Source organism: Echinops telfairi, unplaced genomic scaffold (assembly GCF_000313985.2).
Source record: "Echinops telfairi isolate 266 unplaced genomic scaffold, ASM31398v2 ScPeMD7_655;HRSCAF=1070, whole genome shotgun sequence".
In the NCBI taxonomy this organism is placed as follows: domain Eukaryota; kingdom Metazoa; phylum Chordata; class Mammalia; order Afrosoricida; family Tenrecidae; genus Echinops; species Echinops telfairi.
Window position 1 is genome coordinate 32,674,718 of NW_022104553.1, and position 21,693 is coordinate 32,696,410.

The 21,693-nt window shown below is 54.9% G+C and overlaps 1 long non-coding RNA gene across 1 annotated transcript in view; it reads right to left on the reverse strand.

Annotated features, from left to right (window-relative positions):
* Positions 1–21,547, reverse strand: part of LOC123522026 — a 145,269-nt gene extending 123,722 nt beyond the window's left edge. Inside the window, exon 1 of the long non-coding RNA XR_006680337.1 lies at positions 21,024–21,547. This is a non-coding gene — a long non-coding RNA (uncharacterized LOC123522026). The remainder of the gene's footprint in view (positions 1–21,023) is intronic.
* Between the last annotated feature and the right edge of the window lie 146 nt (positions 21,548–21,693).

Sequence of the window (21,693 nt, forward strand, 5' to 3'; positions counted from 1 at the left end):
TTAGAAAACACCAGCAGCTCCTCAGGGGAAAAACTGGGCTTTCTCCTCCCGTAAACAGTTACCGTCTCTGAAACCCAGAGGGCCACTGAGAGTCAGCGCTGGCTCGACGGCAGTGGATTTGGTTTGGGTTTGAAGAACACCAAACCTCAAACTGCCAGCTAGCGGAGCCCAAACCTCCACTGGGGTTCCCAGACTAGGGACCTGAGAAGGGCAGGCACTGTGTACTGAGTGCTTACCACCTGGGCAGGCAGGATTCAGGGCTACACCCCCGCACCGCCTGCCCCCCTCCAAGCCCAGCACCGAGTCCGTGCTGCCCCACGGCAGCCCAGGAGGGCTGCCCCACAGTCTCTATGGGCTGTCATCTTTACAGAAAGCAGACCACCTGGGTGGGCCACCAGGGAGATGCAGGGGACACACCCCAGAGGCCAGGCGGTACCCGGGTCACGGACCGGGTCAGAGCCCACACTTCATTAGTCAGTCTTTCTTTGGCCGGGCAGGACAACTGCACTCCACAGCGGCCATAAGTGACAGCAAGATGTGTGGACAGGAGACCTCCCTCTGTAGAAGGTGCTCATCCCTTCCTTCCATCGGTTGCTGGGGGCAGCAGGGCATGATGATGAAAAAGGAGTGGTAGCTTATTCAGTTGCTAAGTCCTACCTAACATTTCAGCAGCACAGCTAGATTCTTGCGCAATTACCAAGTGCCAGCTACTGGGTGCACTTAGCCAGTGTCACCTCTTCTGAGCCACAAAGCCAGTTCACAAGGTCAGAGACGCAGGGAGCTCTCCGTCCAGGACCCTGCTGCCTGGCCACCCAACTTTGGTTTCCTGCATTTTCATGGGCGAAATAGTTTCCCAAGGATAGAGAGCTCTTATGGAAGGGGCGGAGGGGATGGGTGGTGGTGGCCGAATGGTTACTTGTGGTCCTGCTAACCACGACGTCAACAGTTCGAAACCACCAGCTGCTCCTCTGGGGGCAAGATGAGGCTTTCTACTCTCATGGTGTGGGTAACCAACAAGGGCAATTCTACCCTGTCCTATAGGGTCGCCATGAGTCAGACTGGACTCGTTGGCAGGGACTGTGTCCACACCCTCAGGGGGCTTTGCTCTCCCAACTACAAAACAAGCAGACAAAGCCCGTGTCCGGATGCGGGGCGTTCCGAAACCGAGGGAGCAAAAAACGCTCACACATTACACTTCCACTAAGTCTCACCCATTTCTGCAGCAGATCTGGGTGTTTGCCTAACCAGCCTCCACCCTCCCTCCTCCCAGTCCTTCCTGAATCGGGACAGGCCTCCAGTCCTATTCCTGAGCTACTCTCGCTGCCCAGCCCCATGGGAGTGAATCCTCATTGGTCCAAACCTCCCACAGGGCTTCCAGCCCCTGCATTCTGGCCGACAGAACACACAGGGAACCTGGGAGGTGGGACTTCTCGCTCCTAAGAGACACAGTAAGCTGGAGATGCACAAGCTGTTGCGATGTTGCACACAGCGTTCCAGACAGCGCTGTGGGGAAACTCGAGTGCACGCATGGCCTCATTTCAAAAAGGCGAAACGTCAATCGTTCTGGATGTTCCTCAACTTCCCGAATGGATGAAAATGTCGACTGGAAGTGCACTTGGAGTTCATTCCACCAGGTCAGGCTGTTAATCAAGCTTGCTATTTGAAGGTTCGGAAAAGATTTTGTAACAGTGTGTGACAAAAAAGACCTGATTTGTGGCAGACACCATGGCAGTGCACCTGCTCACGCAGTCATCTCCGTGTGCCAGTTTGGGGCAAAAAATAAAGCATGCCTCTCTTGCCCCATGCACCTTACTCACCTGACCTCGCTCTGTGTGACTTCTTTTTGTTTCCTCTAATGAAGAGGGACATGAAAGGACAGCGATGTGGCGACGTAGACAAGGTGAAGGAAAAAAACGAGGAAGGTGCTGTCAGTCATCCAAACAGGTGAGTTTGAAAAATGTTTCCAAGAATGGAATCGCAGATTTGACAAACGTATTAAGTGTAATGGAGAGTGCTTTGAAGGTGATAAGGTAAATTTAAAAAAATACATAGCCTTTGGGGAGAAAATTCCGGCTTTTTGGGTACCCCCTCGTACACTAGGCTGCTCAGCAGAAAGGCTGGAGGCTGAAGTCCACGCAGAGACATCTAGGAAGAAACGCCTGACGCCCCTCTACTCCTAAAAAGGAGCACGCTTTCCCCGACTCACACGGCCAGGGTGGCCGCTGTCCTGATCAGAGCAGATCCAGGACCACTGCCGTTCTCAACCTGGGGGTCGCGACCCCTTTGGGGGTCCAACGACCCTTTCACAGGGTCCCCTAAGACCATTATTTCCGAGACACTGCTCCTCTATCTGTCTCCAGGCGGGTCTGCCCACATGCAGATACGCCCACATACCGGGGTCACAACACGAGGAACTGTATTAAAGGGTAGCGGCATTAGGAAGGTTGAAGACCACTGGTATAGAAAATTCCCGAACCTGGAAATCTTTATGGGGACAGACAGCCTCCTCTTTCTCCCCTCGGAGCAGTAGGTGCACTTGAACTGCTGACCTTGTGGTTACCAGGCTAACCCACAGTGCCACCAGCAAACCCGTGGCCCTCAAAATGTGGTCCTTGGGCCCAAGGTACCATTATTGCCAGGACTTGTTAAACATGCATACTATTAAGCCAGACCTACTAAATCAGAATCGGAGTGGCACCCACCTGGGACCCACCCAACAATCCTTGTAATCCTTGTTTTTCCCCAAGTCCTGCAGAAGGGCTCATGGGGGTGGGGGTGGGGGCGGGCACCACACTGCCGCAGGGGCCTTGTGTTCAAATCACACCACCGCCACCATTTTCTAGTGGGGTAAGTCTGAGCAACTTATTTAAATCCACTAGTCTGGAAGTGTCTAGTCTGCTGCGGGGCCAGGGTATCCTGGACGCTCCACGTGTGGCCAACAACAGCAAGCTGGCAGGCTGAGCACACACGCAGAGGGCCCCTCTCCCTGATGTGCCTGTTTCACTCAGGACTGGACCAGCGGGGCTCCCTGTGGACCCGCTGCCTCCTGGGTCAGCCCTGTTGTGCACACGGGAAGGCCTTCCTCCCACAGCCTGGGCGGCCACTGCCCTGGCAACTGAGCCGGTGGCCACTCCGGGTTTGCTGGCCAGCTCCTCTGCTGAGTCACCCGCTCACAGCACCCACAGGTTCGGCCTGGCCCCAGAGTGCACCCCACCACTCAGGTCTTGCCAAACCCCTGGCGGGCGTCCTGGGGGCCTCCCCTCTCTGAGCCGTCTGTGATTTCAAAAGTGGAGGCACCAGGAGGCAAATGCCCGCCCCCCCCAATCCACCCCCACATACCCATACCGGCCCCCTCCCTAGGTAAGCTCTCTGGAGATTAAAGTAGCCTCTTGTTGGTGTAGGAGCCCTGGTGGCTTAGTGGTTTTGTGTTGGGCTGCTAACCACAAGGTCAGCAGTTTGATACCACCTGCCAGCTCCAAGCGACATGCACAGGGCTTTCTGCTCATGTCAGCGGTTCCCATCTCGGGACCCCGCGGGGCAGTTCTGCCAGGTCTTAAAGGGCCACTGTGAGCCAGAATTGACTCAGGGGCAGTGAGTTTGGTTTTGGGGCTTTTTTGGGTCAGGTTTAACACCAATGCCAGGTATCAGGCTTAAGGTGGGACTGGGGGTTCGCGCTTGCTGGTGTCACTGGGCCGGTCACTGAAACGGATGCAGGAAGGGGCACCTAGTACCATCCTCTGACTACCAACCTCTGGGGCAAAGGGGCGCTGGCCAAATCCCTCACTCCTGAAAGGAAGTGACGAAGCCCCACCACACACAACGGCCGAATCCCACCACCCTAAACCCAAAGGCATTTCAGATGGCCTGACTCGAAATACACCCGAACTCACGAGAGCGCTGCTGCGTCCAAGAAACCATCACCAGCAAGAACCTGGGATGGCCGTGGCCTAGACCAGGGACCTGGGAGCCACTCCCCGCCCCACGGCCCACTTTGGTGGCATGTACATGTGGGAACCACTCGAGACTGAGTAGCACTTAACCCACCCTGCAGTGTCTTCTTACCTCCATCAGGGGGACCTGTAAGAGGTGCAAGCGCGTCACCTCTCTGCCCCAGCCCTGGGGGCCTCCCCAGACGCAGCTCCTCCGGGCGCCCAGGCATCCCCTGGGCTCACCCTTCTACCCAGACATGTCTTCCCCGGTGAACTGGCCAAAATGCCAACCTCCTGGCACGTCACGTTCCCCTTCCCTGATACCATCTTCTTCCCCTTAGCCCACGCTACCTTCTAACACAGCATATACAGACCCATGTTCTTTAAACTTGATTCTTGCCTGGATCGCCAACTGAACATGGGCAGCGGGAGGGCAGAAAGCAAAGTCGCTCTGGCTCACAGCAGTCTCCCTCGCTGCCTAGAAGAGGGCTCAGCCCAGTGAGCACTTGCTGAACGGGGTAAAACTTAAAATCAAATGCACAAAACTTACCTCTCATTCGCGACAGGCCTGGCCGTGCGAATAGAGAAACGTCCCACAGAGTCTGTGAGAGAGGTTCTAGAACAAGAGGAAACGCTGCAGGGGCTGGTGAGGCCAACAGACAAAACTCACTTGGCTTTCTAAACGCCAAACCGGCCGCCCTCAGGCCGTTTCCACCTCCTACCAAACCACCAGGCCGGACGGAGTACAGGGAGTACAGCTGCCCCACCACGGCTCCGAGGCGGTGACTCACCACGGAGCTGCCCGTGGGTTCATGCCACTGGCCTGTTGGTTAACAGCCCCCCCCCCCGCCCCCCCACTCAATCGTTTGGGCCAGTCTGCACCGCGGCCGGTGTCTGGAAGAGTTTACGGCAGAATCTGAGATGAGACGGGGCAGGGACTGGATGTGCGGGACAAAGATGAGGCTGTCAGCGCTCGTTTTACGTTTGTTCCGGGTCTAAATATGTTCTACTCTGTTGATCATTGTGGTTCTTCTGTCTTACTTTGCCACTATTGGTTTGGGGTATGTTTCTCCATACATACAGAGCCCTGGCAGTGCAGTGGTCACGCTGCGGGCCGCATGACTGGCGTTTGGAACTACCAGCAGCTCCGAGGGAGACAGGCTGGGCTTTCGACTCTCCATACACAGGTCCAGCCTTGGAAACCCACGAGGGCCGCGACGAGCCAGCACTGACTCGATGGCAAGGAGCTTGGTTCTGTTTTCCTAACTGTGAAATCCAGGACGGGTGGGTCTACAGCGACAGTCCCTGGATGGCAGGGAGGCTGGGGGACACACGGGGAGCTCATGACAGGGACTAGCAGAATGAAGATGTTCCACAATGGATTGTGGCGCTGATTGTACAACTCCTCCTGATAAGGCTGAACTGCTGAATGGTGCAGTATGTGGATCACGTGCCAATAAAACTGTTCTAATTTGGTACTGAATCCATAAAAGTTCTCAGAGCAAGTGGGGCATAAAAGCAGAGGAGAAAGTCAACAATAAATTTCAAATGACTTATAAAAAGATTGCACCCCCAAAGTGCCCTTCCAGGGCAGGACTTGATCCCTCCCAAGGCACTTGGCTAGAAGGAGCAGAAGCTGTGTGTCCCCCGCACCCACCCCTCAAGCCTCTTACAGACCCTTCCCTGAAGGGCTCCTTCACAGTGTGCCTCAATCGCCTCTGTTCTCATGGTGAGATTCAGTGGGGGCTCCAGAGTGAAGGGTAGGACCAGCTGGTGGTCTGTCTGCTGGTCAGCTGGCTGCTTCTGCTGCGACCCTGACCCGCTAGGGTGGCTCTGTGGGCTGGACATGGGGAGGAAACCCAGAGTAATGTGCTGTGGTAGTTACATAATCTGTTGTCAAATTGAGACCATTAAGAGTGAAGATGTAGAGTTTGGGCTGTCAATCAGGTCGCAGCTTGATGACCTCATTTGGAGGCGCTAAGGAGATAAATAGCTTGCTGGAGGCAGGACACATACTCTCTGCTTGGTATCCTGATGACAAGTCACATGGAGCTACGCTAGAGCCCTGGAGCTGAAGGAGCCACATGGAGACCCCTGCCAGTACTGAGATGCATTTAACACCACTGGATCCACAAGACCTTCCACCCACTGGCCTGTGATCTTCCTGCACTCGGCATCACTGCATGTGTTGCGTGAGTCTGAAGAGGAATTTATAGATTGGTATCGAACATGTGGGCTAATATTGGACTTATGGACTTGATCCAGACTGGTCTGGGATGTTTTCTCAATATACAACTGCTCTTGTATATAAACTTCTTTCTTATACACACGAGTGTCTATGAATTTGTTTCTCTAGTCTACCCGGACTAAAACATGTGCACAATAGACAACGCCTATGTTACTACTGTTATAAATGCGAAATGCCAGGTGGGGTTGCAAGCTAATCAGTGAGGAGGTGTACATAAACTTCACAACAAAAAGAAAAATCGTCCACTCATAAAGCAGGCAAAGGGGTTGAGTGGACATTGCCCCAAACAGGGCATTCTTTTCACGCACACCAAGCACATGAGAAGATGCCCAATGTCATCTTCCAGCTCACGTGCCCACGCACCGCCGTCGGGTTGAGTGAAACCCATCAGGACCCCATCGGTCAGGGGAGAACGGACCGTGGGGGCTTCTGAGACTGTGAGCCTTGACGGCGAGCAGCCAGCCTCGTCTTTCTCTAGTAGCCTCCCCAGAGAGAAGAGGATCAGAGCCTCAGTGAGATACTTCACTCCTTCTGGAGTGGCTGAGGTGTGGAAAACAGACAAAAGAACAGCAGGTCACAAATGTCGGCCCCTGTACACGAAAGCTGGGACCTTCGTCCAGAGCTGGGCAGAAAACTCCAAACGCACAGCGGCCCCACAGGACAGGGTAGAAGCGCCCCCGTGGGTTTCCGAGACCATGGCTCTTTATAGGAGTAGAGAGCCTCATCTGTCTACCACGAAGTACCTGGTGGTATCGAACTGCTGACCTTACAGTTTGCAGCTCAACATGCCACCAGGGCTGGTAGCAATGCAAAATGATCTAACCGCTGTGGACAAGAGAATGTGGTGATGCCTTGAAAAAAAGGGGCAAATACACACAAAATAGAACTGCCATCCAAACTAGCAACGCCATTCCTACCTTAGTGCACCGTCACAAAACTTGGAAGCAGAGCATCAAACCGACTGACAAGCCAAGCTCCCGCCGCAGCACGAGTCATAAAAGCCCAAAGGTCTAGGCCACATCAATGCCCATCGCCAAGCGAACAGCACGTGCATTCCACGGTATAACTGACGACTCAGCCGGGAGGAGAAACGGAGTCCCGAGCTACTACAGGGATAGAGCTGGAGGACACTGCACCAAGTGAAGGGCCCCCGCTGCCGAGACACGCGTTATGACCTCCCAGCGAGAGCTCACAAGAGCAGAACAGGCTCGTCTACAGCCAGGAGGAAGGGAGGAGAAAGGATGAGCACGGAGTGCTGAGTTTGGGGATACAAGGGTGGAAAAAACATGTTTTTATTAGGCATCAGGTAGCAGCGCTGGTTAATGCCAGTCACCATCCACGAGCCGTACACCTGTAAAAAGCTGCGGTGGCAAAAGGTGAGTGGTAGATAGAGGCTTCAAAAATGCCACGAAAATCTTGAACCATAATGACGACTTCCCACAGCCTTTGGGAAGCCCCCGCGAGTTTACCACACCCAAGAACGCTACCCAGGCTGCTTGTGTCAAGCAAGCACCTCATGGGGCTTGGTTCCTGGGTTTGGAGGTGTAGTGGGGTCATGGTTTCATGGGACCTCCCAGGTAATTGGCCTAATAACAGGTTGAGTGCTTCTGTCCTACCTCCTAGCTCGTTGTGTACCGCCCGCGGTCTTAAAGCTTACAAGCGGCCATCCGTGGCACAGCGGGTCTCTACTCAACAGGAACGGCAGAGGAAGCAGGAAAGTCAGGCACAGGGCAGGTTAGCACTTGTCCCTCCTCCAGTAAGCGACTGGCCCTCCCTCTTACCCTCCCACCCTGGTGACCACCAAAGAGTGTTTCTTGTAGCATGAACACCAGCTCCTCCTTTGCCATGGAAACAGAAGAACTGGATAGTGCCCAGTTTTATCCGAGATTCCATAGGGGAATGTTGATCAAAAAGGGGAAATAGAGAAAAGAATGTCCAATTCCCAAGGACTGCAAACTTTCCAGAGCCATGGAGGTTGGACGAACCCTTAAAACTCTTGCCTGTGATAACCCTTACTTACACCTTAAACCCGAACTCTCTCCCCAGGTCTTTTTAAAACCAAGCAACAGTTTAATTTAGTGAGTAAGGAATGTCTCTTTGAGCACCGTGCTCTTTCAAGCTCTAACTACATGAGCTCAAGAGGAGCCCTTGTGGAGAAGTGATCATGGCACTCAGCTGCTAACCAGAGGGTCCACAGTTCAAACCCACTGGCCGCTCTGCAGGCGCAATATAACCCTGAGAGCGGGTTTCTGTGGACGGACAGCTGTGGAAACCCTGCAAGGCAGTTCTCCTCTGTCCTACAAGGTCTCTTTGAAGTGGAGTCATGTCCACGATGCCCAGGGGTTTGGCTTGGCTTGGTCTGGTTTGCTCACAAGGGCTCTCAAATGGACAACTGTCACTCAGCAGATCAGATAGGTACCTCGGCGGGGGTGGGGTGGGGGGGGGGGGTGGGGGACGGGCAGGGATTTATGTTACAAGGGGAGGAACAACTCAGAAAAAAGGGTGAGAATGGCTGCAGGGCCAGGCCAGAGCCCATGCCCACCTTAACCAGCTAGACCGGCCAGGCCACCATAGGAAGAGAAGCCAATGCTTCCCATCTTCCCCTATGGATTTCTGCCAGGTTCTGACTGGCTGTTAGGTGACAGACCCCCAAGGGACATAACAAAGACACCATCAAAGCACACTTTTGTTGGGAGGAGCTTTCCTCGCTGCTTGATGAGAAATGCCACCAGGCTGCCGCACTGTCACCAAGTGCATCTCACCACTTTGGTTGGTCAAACAGCAGAATCAGCAGGGGGCACTTCCCACCGCCCCCCCCCCCCCCCCCCCCCCCCCCCACTGCAGGGCCATTGGCAAGTCAACGTGTGGGGCCTTACCACAGACCCGCCGGGAAGGCCCTGGGGTCAGGAGGCGCTGTGCTCCTATCCCGAGCAGTGAGGAGGCTCTGAGGCGGCTTGTTGAAACAGGTCTTTGTGGACAGGGCCCACAGCCGGTGCTGCTGGGAGAGTGATCTCTGGGTGGAGGGAAGTCAGCAGCACAGGGGCTCAGAGGGCCAGACTGTCCCAAAGCCTTGGGGCGGGGGTGGGGGTACCATTCTTATTGTACACATGGTCTGAACAGAGTCCAGGGACCTCCCACGTGTCTTCCTGAACTTCAAACGCACAAATGTTGGCAAGTTTTATACTCATTTTTTAATTTCTGAAAAACTTTGTAACGATGTTCCACGCATACACAGGATTCAAAACAAGGAACAACAACAACACAAAAACAAGTATACAATGAATAAAATCACACCATCACCAGCTTCAGCAGTTAGTAACTCATGGTCCATCTTACTTCAGTTCTCATCTACTGCCCACGGTCTGTTTTATTTTGGAGAGAATTTAAAACATCTTAAGCACCCATTCCTAGGTATTTCAGAAAGCATGTCTTAAACACAAGGGTGCCCCTCCTCCCCCTGTAAGCAAGATCACAATGTCATCATACCGGTATGGATTGAGTGTCCCCCCTGCCAGATGGCACCCCCCAACAAACATGTACTGGAATCTTAACCCCTTTGGAAAGGGGCCCTGGGCTGCCGTGGGCTACACACTGAGCTGCTCACTGCGAGGTCCAGTCGCTCTGTGGGAGACAGACGAGGCCGGCTGCCCGGAAAAGAAACCCGGCGGAGGCAGCTAGTTCTCTCTGTCCTCAGGGTCGCTGCGAGCTGGCCGGGACTCGGCAGCAGCGGGTCTCCCTGGCCTTTCATCTGTGGCTGTGAGCTGCAGTGCGGGTACATCTGAAACAGCTGCTTGTATCAGCGGAGGGCAGTGGCTCTCAACCTCCTCATGCCGTGACCCTTTCATACAGTTCCTCATGTCGTGGTGAGACACCCCCCCCCCCCACCATAACATTATTTTCGTTGCTACTTCATAACTGTCATTTTGCTACTGTGATGAATCGGGCGAACCCTGTGAAAGGGTTGTTCACCCCCCCACCAAAGGGGTCGCGACCCACAGGTTGAGAACCGCTGGTGTAGGGTGTCTTAAACCCTTCTCACTTTGAGGCATTAAAAAAAAGCACACCAGGCCCCCACACCCCAAAACCAAACTCACCGCCATCGAGAGTGGTTGACCCTACAGGGTGGGGTCAAAATACCACCCCCACCCCCACCCCCCCCACCCCGGTCTGAGACGTAACTCTTTCCAAGAGCAGAAAGCCTCATCCCCCACCGCACCCTGTGGAGGGAGTGCCCCGCGGTTTAGAACTGCTGACCTTGCAGATAATATCCCAACTCACAACCACTACGCCAGACCAGGCACAGAGGCAAACGAGGCGGGACTGGGAACGACAGATGCCACGGGGAGATCTCCGAAGCGCAACGCCAAGCAGTTGGCTGAGAAAAGGTGGGCCAGGAGAGCCTTGCCCTAGAGGTGGCGGCCCGGATGAACGCAGACTGCAGGCCTCCTGAGCTGGGGCGGAACTTGTCCTCTGGAGTTGCTGCGACAGCAGCAGTGGACAGCTAAGACATCTGAATGGTAACAGTAACGTCAAGCACCCGGTTCACGTCTGTTCTTTTAAAAAGGCAAGGACCAGTCCCCGCCGGGTCACAGAACCCCCTGCTGTGCTCAGGCCTGAGGGTCTCAGGGCGGTGACTGCTGCAGGTGTTCCTCCAGGACAGGCGAACAGAGCCAGGTGTCCATGGGTCCTACCCACCCACCCCCTCCTTCTGTCTGTCCACCTGCAGACACAAGCAGAGTGAGGGGTGAGTGCCTGGACTCTGGTTGTGTCCTGGCTTTGAGACTCACTCACCAGCGACATGGACACCACTGGGCGTCCTCCTCGGAGAGACCGGCACAGCCGCCACATCGCTGCCTCATGGAATCATCCCGAGGAGGGAATAAGGCATCTCATGACCGCGCTCGTGTTTAAATACCAAGCCACCACAATCCCGATACTCCAACTAGTAAAGAAGTGGTCTGCCTTGGGCACTGGGCTCTTTTCAGATCCATATGGCGCAAATCGACAACCCGTGTGAGCGGAACCTCAGGGTCAGTGAGTTTGCGCTAAGGAGGGGCAGGACTCAGAAAAGGTGGGTGGGGGTGGTCATGTGCTCCACAGCATGCAGCCGAAGCCATGCAGACACGAGTGATGTGGTGTCCACGGGGCTGTGTAATCCATTCACCACGACCATAAAGAAATAAAATTCAAACGTGCCCTGCACGCAGTCAGGGCAGCGAGTCTCCCTCGCTTGCTTGAGGAACACTTGCTGGGCCGCCCGTCCTCACACTGGGACCGGACGGACGGGTCGCTGCTGAAACAGTCGTGAGCTCCTGGGCAGGGCTCGCCAGCAGGCTGACAGCAGGAATCGTGAGCCGGGTCAGAGTCTCCGGCACCTGCCTCATGCAGGTCGAGGCCGATTCATCCCTAAGAGGAGGTGCCCTGGGCCACGAGAGAGACCCAAAAAGAAGTGCAGGCAGTGCAATGTCCCCCATCGAGCTGACAGAGGAAACCACTGTCCCCTCTGGCCTCGGATGGCCCAGCCTGTGTGGCTCGGTGCACAGGGAGAGGCAGGCCACCGCTCTCATGGGCCCCCAGGCCCCGAGGAACGGGAAGCAGAGGCTTCATGCCCCAAGCTTAGTTCAGAGCGGAGTGTTCTTGGCCCGGTGCTTGTCTTCCTCATTCTCTCTGCCCACCCCCCTCTTCATTCCTGGGAGGGCGGGTCCCCAGCCCCACCACACTTAGAGCCCAGTTTATCTCTCTCTCTCTCTCTCTTTTTTATTAAAAGACCATTTTATTGGGGCTCTTACAACTCTTACTAGAATCCACACACCAATTGCATCAGGCCTATTTGTACATATGTAGCCATCATTCTTTTCTACATATTTACTTTCGATTGAGCCCTTGGTATCAGCTCCGCTTTTTTCCCTCCCCTGCCTCATGACCCCTTAATAGATTATTATTATTAGATTAAATTATTGTTTAATATAATAGATTAAATCATTATTATTTTCTTATCTCACACTGACCACTGTCTCCCTTCCCCCATGGTTTCTGTTGTTCGTGTGGGTGTGTGTGGTTATGTGTCGATCACTGTGATCGGTTCCCTCTTCCTCTCCTGCTCTCCCCCCTTCCCCCTGCCCTTCTAGTATCACTATTCCCACTCCTGTTCCTGGACTCCATGTGTCTGTGAGCGCCCATCTCTTATCTGTACCTGTGCACATGCTCCGGTCTAGTCCAGAGTGAGAAGCAGCACTGGGGTCATGATAGTGGGGGGTGAGGAAGCCTCAGGGAACCAGAGGAATAATGTGATGATCCACTGGTGCTTTAATGCACCCTGGTTGACTCATCCCTTCCCTGCAACCCCTCTGTGGGGGACGTCCCATTGTCTACAGATGGGCTTTGGGTCTCTGCTCCAACCCCTCTCAATTCCCGACAATGTTTTTGTTTGTTTGTTTGTTTGTTAAGGGTCTTCGGATGCCTGTTGCCCAGTCCCGATGGCCCCTCATGATCCACAGGCTGGCGTGCTTCTTCCATGTGAGCTTGTTGCTTCTCTGCTCGAAAGCCACTTGTTTCCTTCAAGCCATTAAGACCCCAGACACCAGCTGGGCACCATCCGCTTTCCTCACCACATTTGCTTATGCATCCGTTTTGTCTCCCGTGATCGTGCGGGCAGGTGAGCACCACAGAATGCCAGGTTATTAGAACAAACTGTTCTTGCGTTGAGGGAGGGTATGAGCGGAAGCCCTGCCAGTCACTCAGGTGTCCATGTAAACTCAGGGACAGATGCTGACAAACTCTCGCTGATACAGAATTGAATCCGACTCACAGCGACCCTCTCGGGCAGAACTGCCCCTGCGGGTTTCTGAGGCGCGGCTGCTGGTTTCCAACTGCTGACCTTGTGGTTAGCGCCCAAGGGGAACCCACTGCTCCACTGCAACCAAAGCCATGCTCCCTGCCACCGTGGCAGAACCTACAGGGCGGGGTAGAACTGCCCCCAGCCATCTCCGGGGTGGTAACTCCTTCCAGGAGTAGAGAGCCTCACCTTTTTCCCAAGGAGCAGCTGGTGGTTTCGAACTGCTGACCTTAGCAGTCCACTAGGCCACCAGGGCTCCTCAACTCCCAGGGTCAGTTTCATGCTGAGGCCCCTATGGTTTTCACTGCACTTCTCCCCACGGGATCTACCTGAGCAGGTTCGAGCCCGCCATGTCCTAGCCTTGAGCAGGCGGCCTCGCCTTGCCCTCTTTGCAGCTTCCTTATCTGGTACACGGGGTACCTGCAGTCCCCATCGCCTCCGGTAACACAAGGCAGGCACCACGCACAGGGCCAGGTACATATGGCATTACCTGATAGCTGTAAAGTTAGCTCTGCCTGCTTGAGATAAACCTGTGTTCCATTACCTGTCCACCCTCATTCTCCAAGACAGAGCTAGGAGCAGGGATGGTACCTCTGATCTAGCACTGCGAACCCTCACCCCTGACCGACACGGAGTCCACAATCTAGGCTTGGACGGGCTGCTGGGCAGCCACTAGTCTCAGGTGCATCACCTCCCTCTGGTTGGCCTTCCTTATCCGTCGTCCAGCTTCCGCATTCCTTTGAGGTGACGGACAATACGGAGCCCGGGTCAGGAGCACCTGGGTCCTCAAAGTAGCACCTATGCTCTTTAGCAGTGGTTACACGAAGGGTTGCCATCTGCAACCTCGGCAGTCTGAAACCACTGGCTGCTCCACGGGAGAAAGATGGGGCTTTCTGCTCGCATAGAATGACAGTCTTGGAAATCCACGGTGGGGGTGGGGTCGGCATCAACTCTCCGGCACTGAGCTTGGTTTGGAGGTACAGTGAAGCACACTGATTAAGTTATGGTGTTGGTGCAGCATATAGAATATACCACTGACTGCCAGTAAATCTACCTTGGGATAAGTACAGCCAGCATGCTCCGGGGACCTGAGGGGCAGGGATTTTGAAGGCACGGTATCAGAAGGGAGCAGTCTCCGGAGAAGATCCCACGCCATCTTCACACCCGTTGTGTTGCAGCCACGGGGTCAGTCCACCTTGTCGAGGGTCTTCCTCTTTTCTCGCTGCCCTTCCAAGCAAGATGCCCCTTTCCAAGGGCTGGTCTCTCCTAATGGTACGTCCAAAACACAAGAGAGGAAGTCTCGCCATCCTTGCTTCTAAAGAGCAATTTGGGCAGGACTTCTTCCAAGGCAGACAATGCAGCTACGGTGGGCAAGTTGGGCGGCAGTTCCTCCCACCATTGAACACAGGTGACCCATCTGATCCGGCAATTCCAATCCCAGGACTACACCCAGACACGGGGACCAGTGCACCAACGTTCACGCCGCGGCGCTTTTCACAACTGCCACACGGCGCAGACGTCTAAAACCTCCCCCCGAGAGAGGGCTGGGCAGAGGGAACGTAGCTCATGCACACGAGATGCCCGGCGCACTGCCACCGAGTCGGTGCCCACTCCCACGACCCCGCGGGGCAGGGTTGAACCAGCCTGTGGGTTTCTGAGACTGCACCTCTTTACGGGAATAGAAAAGGTCACCCTGTTCCCTCGGCGTGACTGGTGGCTTCAAACGGCTGACCTTGCGGTTGGCAGCCTGACCCATAACCCACTCCACTGCCACCACTCGGCCACAGAGAAATGAGGTCCTGGTGCATGCCATGACCCGGGCGACCTTCAAGATGTCATGAAATATGGGTCAGCCGCAAAAAGCCAAACACCACGTGATCTCGCTTACATGGAACCGGCCAGAGTGCAAAAATCAGAGCTGCCTGCAGTGGACGAGGGCGGGAAGTGACGGTCCCGCAGCGGGCACCAAGCTGGAAGCCGAGGGTGGCAGGATGATTTGGGGATGGAGGGCGAGGGCATTCGCACAACTCGAAGGCTGTAGGGAACGCCAGTGAATGCCACAGGGAGGAACGGTTGACAAAAACCACGTCACGGAAATGAACTTCAGCTGCTGGGTGCCATGCTCTTACTTTTTAATGTGACCGCTAGAAAAAATTTTTGAAAAAATTTTAATTATGTGATTTGCATGTGTGGCTTGCTTCCCATTCAACGGGGCAGCGAGAGAGGGACCAGATGGGTGGGCACGGTGGCTGCAATGGTGTGCTCACACAGCGTGGTCGGGGTTTCCCGGATGCACACAGGCTGCGAGGGGTCGGAGGTGCCTCACCACCACCTCCAGCCCTGTCCACAGGTGTTCGCCCTCCTCCTCCCAGTCTGAACAGCACACCCACTACGACGGGCTGCCCTCGCCTCTACTGAGAGCACGGGCATCCATCCCAAACGAGGAACTTGTAAGATCCAGGCAACATGGACACAGGCCATGGTCGGGGGGCTGGGTCCTGGCCGCCCTGCTGGGCCTTGGGTCTCACCACTTCTGCTGCTGACCTGTATTCTGACACTTTACCAGCCCTTCAAGCTTGCCCAGGAGCCCTGAGGGCACAGTGGTCACTCGCTGGGCTGCTAACCACAAGGTCAGCAGTTTGAAACCACCAGCCGCTCCCCAGGAGAAAGACCAAGCTGGGCAGTTAGTTCTATCTTGCCCTGTAGGATTGCCGTGAGTCCGAATCGACTGGACGGCAGTGCGTCTGGAAGGGTTCTGGTGCTGGGAAACACCTCTTCCCTGGCCAGGCCACGTCCCATGCAGAGCTCCCCCTAGGGCACTCACCTTGCTCAGCCCCCTTCAACACCTCCATCAAGGGTGGGAGCCAAGCAGTCAGCCTTGCTTTTGGTCTTTGACCTCAGAGTCAGCTGAAAGGCCTTCATTTTTGAGACAACCAGACAAACAACCACCCATCCACCCACCCACCCACCGCAACAGAAATGAACCCTGCCGTGCCTCACTGAGCAATGGGAACAATGCCACACCGCCCTGGACAGCGCCTGCTGCCACAGCACCCAGGTGGCTGTAAAGTAATGGTGTCAGACCCTGTCTTCCAGGGGGACGCGGGGGCGGAGGGTTTGAGAATGGGAGCAGTCCTCAAGCCGACTCCCAGGCGGCCCCTCTCCTGCCTTTTCTGACTGCAGCCACCCTCCCCTTCCCTGCTAGGTTCCGTCATTCCGTCACACAGAACCCACGGGCCAGGGAAGGAAGAGGCTGCAAGTCAGGATCGGGCCCAACTTGAAAGGCGCAGGAACAGCTCAGAAGACAGGAGGCGGTCCGTCAACTGGAACAGGCGTCAGCCAAGACCAGCCAAAACCCAAGAGCAAACCCACTGCCACCCACTGGCAAGATGGGGCGCGCTGCTCCCGTGGAGCTGCGGCCTGGGAAACCCAAAGGGGTAGGTCGGTTCTGTAACAGCGAGTCACTGGGAGTCCGTAGACTCGATGGCAGGGGGTCTGGTCCAGTCGGGCTGGGTCTCAGCCCTCTGCAAGCGTGTGGCCTCGCTCAAACTACAAACCCAGGGCCGGCAACCAATCGCCCTGCATTATTAAATATAGTCGTGGGGCTCTGCATGTCACACACCTGGGCTCACTTCTCAGCGTTGTCTCTGCCCAGAGGTGAGGGTCCAGGAGGGGGCGGGGCGGCTTGACGACAGGGGCGTAAACAGCAAGGAGTCATGAAGAAGTCAGACCTCAGACAGGTGATCTTAAACAGCATACCGGAGCGCCTCTGCGCTTCAGTCTCCTCACCTGGGAACAATGATTTCAACGACGCTGCCTTCTTCTTGGAGCCCCGGTGGTGTCGCGGTTATGCACTGGGCAAGGTCAGCGGTTCGAAGCCACCAGCTCTCTATCCCCACAAAGCGTTCGTCTCAGAAACCCACAGGAGCAGTTCTGCCCTGTCCGGCAGGGTTGAACTGGGTTGGCATCGACTCAGTGTGAGTTGAGAACTATTTCTTGCACAGAGGTGAGGGCAGGGCGGACCAAGGAAACGCGGGAAGTGATTGGAACAGAACCTAGCACAGACTGAACACGAGTTAAATGTTTGCACCTGTTCCTTCTTTCTTTTGAACAACAACAAAAAGAAAGATGCGCACATTTTAAAAAGGTAAATGGCTCACCCTCCTCTACCCACTACTTTGTTGGTAAATCGGTCTGCTTTCTGGCATGGAAAAGCCTGACGGTGTACAGCAGGGGTCCTCAACCTCCCTCATGCCGTGGCCCTTTCATACAGTTCCTCGGGTCGTGGCGACCCCCAGCCATAAAATTATTTTCGTTTCTACTTCATCACTGTTATTTTGCTACTGTTATGAATCGGTTGATGCCTGTGAAAGAGTCGTGCGACCACCAAAGGGGCTGCGGCCCACAGGTTGGGAAGTGCTGGTGTAGAGGTTATTCGTTGGACTGCTAACTGCAAGGTCAGCAGTTCAAAACCACCAGCTGCTCCGTGGGAGAAAGAGGAGGCTTTCTACTCTCACCAAGAGTTACAGTCTCAGAAACTCACAGGGGTCGTTCTAACCTGTCTTTTCAGGGCCAATACGAGTCAGAATGGACTCCGTGGCCTAGAACTGCTGCTAACGGCAAGGTCAGCGATTCGAACCCACCAGACATTGTGTGGGAGAATGAGGAGGCTTTCTGCTCCTGAAAATATTTAGAGCCTCGGAAACCCTAGGGATCGGTTCTACTCTGTCCTATGGGTCACTATGAACCGGAATCAACCTGATGCCAGTGGGTGAGGTTTCATTTAGGCTAAAGGAGCCTGTAGGGTGCTGTTCGGGAAGCAGCAGACTGTTAACTACAATGAGGTTGCCAGTTCAAACCCACCAGCTGCCCTGTGGGAGGAAGGTGAGGCTGCCTGCTCCAATAAAGATGTATAGCCTCAGAACTACACACAAACAAGGTCCCTAAGAGTCAGAATCAACCTGCTGGCAGCAGTTTAGTTTGGAGAGTTTAGTGCCAGAACCTTCCAGAGAAAACAAACTCAATGCCACTGAGTCCACTCCGAGCCCTGGCGGGCAGCCCTATAGGACAGAATAGAACTGTCCCTGCGCACTTCTGAGACTGCCAGTCTTTATGGGAGTGAACAGCCTCACTTTTCTCCCAAGGAGTGGCTGGTGATTTCAAACTGCTGACTTTGCGCTTAATGACCATATGGGCAAACCGCTACGCCACCAGGGCTCCTTACAGTTATTTAATTCTGCCAGCAACCACCACAATGGAAGAATAAAGAAGCTCCGTGTTGCCTGGCTCAAGTGGCAGCCCTGGGATGGGAACTTGTCTGTTGGTTTCCTGAGCCACCCTCCCAGAATGGTTCTCCTTACACACCTCTGTGATGTTTGTCCTGGTAAACTGGGCATGCCTTTCTTGCACACCCCCACAACCACACCCACACAGTCGCAAATAATGGTCATGTCCTAAAGGGCGGGAGCAGTATTCATCTTAAAGAGCGTGCAAATGCACAAGCCGGCCCCACAACCTCTCCGCCCAAGAGCAACACTTTCCATGAGGGCACGGGAACGTAATGCGAAAAACGCAGTGACAACTCTTTCCCTAAAACTGTAAATACACTTCATTACAATTTTGCGAGTTAAACATTTAACAAGGTTAAATATTTAACGACAGTCTGTTTGCCCATGGTGTGCCACTTTTGAGAGCCTCAATGAGAAAGATATCGGAGAAATATACTCTATAGCAAAAGGGAGGGTTAGAAAAAAAGAGGGTGGGGGTCCAAATCGCCGTGCATTCTAAATTCCATGCCTGATTTACCACCTAACAACTGCAAGGGTTGAAAAATCAGGTGCACCTTAAACTCTTAGATCATCCCACAGGGACCATTTGAATAAAACAACAAAAACGTGCTGTTGTCACCAACAATTGAGATAAAAAATTTTTGACCTTTTTTCCCCCTTTAAAATCACTGCTCTATTTCATCCAATGAAAAACAAGTCAGTAAATTTGGTGGCCACCCTAAATTGGATTGAGAGCACTGGTTTTACAGACAGAAATGCAGGTTTCTGACTTGCCCCCTAGTAATGTTTTTAACACACACCAATCCTTGGTGACTTAAAAGAAAAAACCCAGCCTTGTCAGCAAATGCCACCTCCAGTGGCCACGGGGGATTTCCAGGGGCCGCTCGACATGAGGGACAGCGATGGGCCTATGAAATGGGGCTTCTATGAGGTGGCAGCTCCATCCTCCTTGCCAGCCAAATGGACACATGAAGGCTGGCGGGGGAGAACAATGCTCAGGTTTCTAGTTCTGGCAATGGGGTCGGTGATGGCCCATTTGCCAGTATGGCGACTCCTGGGTCCAGGAGAAGGATGAGGATTTCTGGTTGGGGTTTGAGGAGCCCAAGGGGCTGCCACCATGGGGTAGCAAGGAACCTCAGGTTTGATCCATCATCAGGAGTGGGAGAGGCTACCGTGGCTTTGAGACATGAATTCAAGCTCTGACAGCGGTGAGAAGGTCCTGAAATCACTGGAAGAAGTATGTATGCAGAGGTGTGTGTGTGTGTGTGTGTGTGTGTGTGTGTGTGTGTGTGTGTAGATAAAGGTGGGTGGAGGACAGGTAGGCAGATAGGGCAGCAGGGTGTGGTGATCAACACCAGCCAGATGGCAAGTCAAAGACAGCTCCTTTTAAGGCCCTTCTGTTGCAGTCTCTCTACCAGTTAAGCTTTGGTGAATAAAATCAGGACAGGACGGGGGTGGTGGGGTGGTGGTAAGGGAGAGGCACAAAACCCATTAACCTTGTCCCCAGTCTGCCCTGGAGGTACAAACGGATGCTCAAGGGCCTATCAAGAAAAACGAGACAGTTGATGAAACACTCACTATTGCGCCCAGCCCTTCGCTCAACATTAAGCACGCCGTATCTCTGGAATCATCAGGCCCTGGCACGCAAGTCCTATGACTACCATTTCACAGATGGGACACTGAGGCTGGGAACGAACATGTGGGGACTGTCATGCCACAGCCCACAACAACCAGGCAGTTTCGGAGCCAGATGGAGAACACTGCAGAAGAACAATTATAATAACCCAGAGCGCTACTTCCTGAGGGAGGACAGACCCAGCCAATCCTTCACAACCCGCAGAGGCTGAAACCGCTCCATTGTGCACAGGAGGGGCAGGAGGTGACACTGAGGAAGCCACTTCTGAGTCTGAGACCACCACTGGGAAGACGTACACTCCAGCCAGTGCTTCAGCCTCGCAGGGTCCCTGGGCCACTGGGGAAATGCAGGATAATAAATGCTACCATTTCCTGGGGCTGACGATGTGCCCGCTGCTGCTCCAAGTGTTTCACTGCTGGCGGCCTCCTTACAACCTCTACGCGGTGTTAAAAATCTCGTTTTACAGATAGGGAAACCGAGGCACAAAGAAACGATGCCGGTTGTCCAAGGTCACACCGCTGGCAAATGGCAGGGTCTGAATTTGAGCCGAGCTACCTCTGCCTTCAAATCAAAGCTCTTAATAAAATAATCTCGTGTAACAGCAGCTAGCCTGCATGAAGTGATGCTGTAGATGCGTCCACTCTCCGGATACACTCGCCCAACTATGCGGTAGGCAGAATCTTCACTCCCAATTCTCCCGCAGCTAACAATAGCGCAACCATCGCTAATAAGTGCTTGCTAAGTGCCAAATGCTTTATTTCCAGGATCTATCTCAACAGAAGGTCCAACAGGAGACAGGCTCTGTCCTTCCCCGCTCTGCCGGAGGGAAACCGAGGTTCGGCGCGGTTTCCCCCGATCGCAGCGCCCGACTCCCATTCCATGCTCTTCCCCACGGATTGCACGTCTGGAAAGTTGAGCCACCAGGGCACGACTCTGACCGGGTCCTGAGGGCTCGGGTCCGGCGACGACGCCGCCCACACCCGGCCATCCGCTGGGTAGCCAACACGCACTGACCCTCGAAGTCCGAGCACCCACCGATCTCCCACCACCCCTTGCACGAACCGATTCTGCACCCGGAGCCACGTACCTGGACGCCTGGACTGCCCGCCCCGCGGGACCCACGACCGCAGTGTCCAGCCTCTCGCCGCTCGCTACAGACGCCTCCAACCTCGGTGGCCCAAGTGACTTCCAGGCTGCCCACTTCCAAGGCGCTTCGCGCGAGGTCTCCTGGGAACTGTAGTTTGGCCCTAGGCGGCGAACAGGAAAAAAAGCCTGACGCGTAGGTGCTGCCGGGAGTCGTAGGCACACTGCCGCGCCGCCTTCTGGGAAACGTAGTCCACCCGTAGCCCGTGCAGCTTCGACCACCGGAACACGTCCGTCGCTCTGGTCCCCGGGGTACTGCCGCACCCCCGAAGGGAGTGAGGGGTGGAGGCGGTGCCTTCTGCAGATTCCAGCCTGGGAACTGCGCTCCTCACTCTGTCGGGCCTGCTTCTCGCTCTCCCTTCCAGCCCTGACCGCCGCCTGCCTTCATTTAGCGCGCCCTCTTCCTCCCTCTCCACGAGGCACGAGGGACTTACCCCGAGGGCGCGAGCCTCGGGAGAGGCGGAGACCCGGGAGCAGCGCGCTAGACCCTCCACGGAAGGGGGCGGTGGAAGAAGGAGTCGGTGCGCGCTCGCGCACGCGCGTTCTCCGGCCAGCGCCGGCCCGAATTGCCGCGGGCGCCAGCGAGGAGCACGCTCCCGCCCCCGCCCCCTCTG